The sequence below is a fragment of the Nothoprocta perdicaria genome, unplaced genomic scaffold (genome assembly GCF_003342845.1).
Source record: "Nothoprocta perdicaria isolate Ctin4 unplaced genomic scaffold, notPer1 scaffold_171, whole genome shotgun sequence".
In the NCBI taxonomy this organism is placed as follows: Eukaryota; Metazoa; Chordata; class Aves; order Tinamiformes; family Tinamidae; genus Nothoprocta; species Nothoprocta perdicaria.
The window spans coordinates 843,784-847,765 of NW_020454883.1; the positions used below are offsets into that span (position 1 = coordinate 843,784).

At 42.6% G+C, this 3,982-nt stretch overlaps 1 protein-coding gene across 1 annotated transcript in view; it reads left to right on the forward strand.

Annotated features, from left to right (window-relative positions):
- The first annotated feature begins 534 nt into the window (after positions 1 to 534).
- The window catches only part of AGPAT3 (1-acylglycerol-3-phosphate O-acyltransferase 3), a 104,619-nt gene continuing 101,171 nt past the window's right edge, over positions 535 to 3,982 (forward strand). Inside the window, exon 1 of the mRNA XM_026036163.1 lies at positions 535 to 557. The gene's annotated coding sequence lies outside the window, so the exon portion shown is untranslated. The remainder of the gene's footprint in view (positions 558 to 3,982) is intronic.

The window sequence follows — 3,982 nt, forward strand, 5'->3', positions numbered from 1 at the left end:
CAGAAAAGTTGTGGGTCTCCATTTTAGAAGCTCATTTTGCTGTCTGTTTAATTAAAAAAAAATACAGGAAAGAGAGAGAGGGTGAACAACATTATTCAATAGTCGGGACAGAAAGTACCCTATAATAGAGCAGTAAGCAAGAAAGGATGCTATGGATGCAACCAAATACCAAGTTTTACTGTTGTTTCTCATATGACTCTACATCTCTTCAAGGCCTCTCTGGAGAATAAATAGATGTCCAAATCTATTTTGAGACCATCACCTATCTGCAAGGCCACTTCAAGTGCTGAGTTCTGTGGCTTGCATTCACATGTTGGCAAATGTGATAACGTTGTTGGCTCTGATAACAGCTTTTTGCTGTGTTCCAGAGAGGAGGAAAGCAGCAGTAGAGTTTCGCCCACCTGACTAATAGAACAGCAAAGCAACCAGTCCTGCTGGGTCGGAAAGTTCTTGCCTGGTGTCTCTGCTGCACAGGATTATCCAGCTCAGCAGGATCGTGAGTCTGGCAGAAAGGGCTCTGTGGCTCTATGGTCTTCAGTAACAGGCAGCAATAGCAGGTAAGCTTTGCATCTGCTTTTATTTATTTTTACTTTTTTTATTTTGAGTCTAAATGATAAGACCAACCTCCCTCCTTCCCTCCTTTCCTTCCTTCCTCCCTCTCTCCCTCCCTCCCTGCCAAGAAGCTCATTTCATAGGCTATTGTTAATTCCTGGGGCAATTAAAAGAAGATAAAACTGATGTAGAAAACATTCTGAGATAATGTAATTGTTCTCATTTCACTTCTTGTACCCCAAAACACACTTATCTTCTCTACAGAGAATATAATTATACAAAGAATAATGATTTTTCTTTTATGTGCTAAGATAAAACTGAGGTGTCAGGTCAGCTGATCTTAAATGAAASCCAGCTGGTCTAAGAAAGTTTTTCCTGTGATGCTGCTGATGACTGATAATAATCATTATCTTCTGGAGGAGAGAGAGAGACCTGGAGACTTTCTTTTCCAGCATAAATCTTGGTAGTCTTCACCCACAACAAGGGYGGATTCAGTGGTTTTGAGCTTATGGTCCACAGGCCACTGGTTGGGCCTAACCTATGTCAAGGGGTTATGCAAAATAACAGAAAAGGTTGGGTTTATTTTGAGCAAAATATACATAGACATACATTAAAACAAGTGGGGGAAAATGAAGTGGACTAGAGGGAAAAAAATGCATTTTAATTTTGTCAGAACCAGAAGTCTTTGTGGCAACCCCACCCAAGCACTTTGGGATTTTTCCTTCTTTTTACTTCCCAAGCAGTAAGGAAGCCTTTTAATTAGAAACACTGAGAAATGACAGGGTCCAGTGAGAGACAAGTGACTTGGGATGCAAAGTTAYGTGAAGCAGCTGCTGCTCCTTGTAGCACAGCCGGAGCAGGGAGGCAAAGCATGCACACGGTCAGGCTGCTCTAAGCCCCTGGCTGCTGCTGTCCAGGTTTCCTGCAGATGAGCTGTGATTTCTGCTCTAAGCAAGGCCACCAACAAATCAGCTGCACAAAACACTCCGTCCAGACCTTCTCTCCCACTTAGCATCCAATTGCTATTCGGCAGCTGAAATAACCCAAACAAAACCAGCCCCCTTACACATGTAAGACAGGCCGTTCATTCTATTAGCAAGCCTACATCATCAAGCCTCTGATATTTTGAAAAAGAAGCTTCTTCCTGTGTGGGTTTGCTAACACATGGTGCACAACAGTTGCAAGAGGCAATATATCCATTCCCTTATTCCAGAAATGGGAGGACTGAAAAGCTGGTTCTGTCCTCTGTGCTTCAGAGGAGTTCTTATCTTCCAAAAATTATTGAACAAATGCAGAGTTGCTTTTTTTTATTTATTTTTTTTTCTTTCATATGATATGAATAATATGGGAGGGGAAAAGATCTCTGGTTAGCTGGCAGGGTTACAGTTACCACGAACGGCTTTGGGATCCCAAGCATTAACAGGGATTATGAGGACATGCTAGCACTTTTGTATAGCTGAACTATTCATAATACACAGAGGTTCTGATAAAAGCTGTCGGAACTGCCTTCTTGTCTGTTTTTGGAGCTAATCTCAATGTTTGGAGGAACATTTTCTACTTATGTGGTACCATGCGTGCACCAAATAGTTAAGATGAAATGGGAAAGCTACCTACTTGGGAAGCCTACAATTGCTGTGATAGAAATACTCCACTTCTAGAGAGAAGAGGCAGCAATTTTCAAAGCCAGAACTTGTTTCTGCAAAGCAACTGGCAAGGAATGCAATAAAACACATCTTCTTGCTGACTACTGTGAAACATAACCTTGCACTGGCTTTCTTTTCTCAGCCACAGAGCCCACGTTTCTGTAAGCCTCATGCTGGTTGCAAACTAAATATCACTTGTGTTGTTTAGTTCTCCTTATCAGTAGATAATTTGAGGTGTTTTTGGGTTCAATTATTTTACACAGTCAGAAAGCAGCAGATCTGTGAGAAAAGTGGGATCAAACTGAGAGTACTCTCTTCCAGCTCCCTTGCTTCAACTATTTCTATTTACAAGCAACTGCAGTGCAAATATAAGGCTTAAAATTCCCCAACAGACATATAAGTAAGAATTTACATACAGAAGGCAATTTTCTGTCTAGACTTAAGCTCCAGTCTTCCAGAAAATGTAAAGAATGCGGAGGTAAGTAGTATGCCTTGCAAAAAATACAAGAGGGAACTCGCTGCATCACAGGTTTTAGTTCAATCAAACTTTAGGGCAGAAATTCTCTGTTCTGCTTATCAAATACATCCCCGATTACWCTGAACACTTCTGCAAAGAGTCAGGCTTTTGCTTTTTGTCAGGGCTCTGCAATGCCCTGACCCCTGATGATCCCTGAGGAGATACAGAAGCTCCAGAGACTGCTGCATGGAGGTGAGGATTTACTACAACTGGGCACTCATCACAAGTGAGGTGGTTTGGGCAACACAGGGTGACAAAAACAAGCAGATTTGGGGCAACAGGGGAGACGTGAACCGGGGAAACCCAGATACAAGTTTTCCTATTGTGTTTTCTGCTCCACCTTTGGCTGGTTGCCTTGGGTRTGTCTGCACTGTATGCAGTGGAGATGCCCAACACCTGGAAGCTGTGTTAGATCCAGAATAAGGAGATTAGCTTAGTTTGTTCATGACTGTGCTTGTGGAGATAAGCCTTGTTATGATGGAGTGTTCTTTGCACCATGTTAGTAATGCTGACATATCATTTGTGATCAGCCCTAGCCTGTCGCTATTGTACTGCTCTGGGCAGGGAGAAGAATCCAGCTTATAGACAAAAGTTTCCAAAAGGGAGCCCTTGAGACTGTGTAGGGTAGGAATCTGGATATATATCTGGAATCTTCAGTTGGTCCTGGAGTTCTTCAAGTGGAGATGGAGAAACTGAAAGGCAGAGCAATTCTCTCCACAGAGAAGGATTATTCTGTGCTTGCTGAGTGGAGAAGAAGGACAGATAACCCAAGAAAGGAGGCTAGTGTCTTGCATATGACTGGCATGCAATCTCAGAGTTTACACTAAACACAAGGAAACTTGGGTTAAAACAGCAAGCAGTGAACATGGCAAAGTTCTCTGTGAGAAGCGCTTATTTAGGAATTAAAAGAAGGTTTTAGAGAAATTTGACAGATCAGCCTGATGCTTCGGTCATTTTGATGGAAATCTGGTTTCTTTCAGGTCCATTTGTGTTGTCAACAGACAGAGGTGGGAAATGTACATTCATMTAATTTCTGAGGCAGGTCCCAAATGCACTAGTGTTGAAGTGAGATCAGGGAGAAGAATCAGGAACRGTCCCCAACTTTTTAGCAGAGGGTAGTAGAAGAAAAGACCTGGGAAGTGAAGCAGCTGAAMTCAGGCTGCCATATTTTAAGCCAATCATAGAATCATAGAATGCCGAAGGTTGGAAGGGACCTCAGAGGTCATCGAGTCCAACCCCCCTGCTCACGCAGGGTCACCCAGAGCACGTG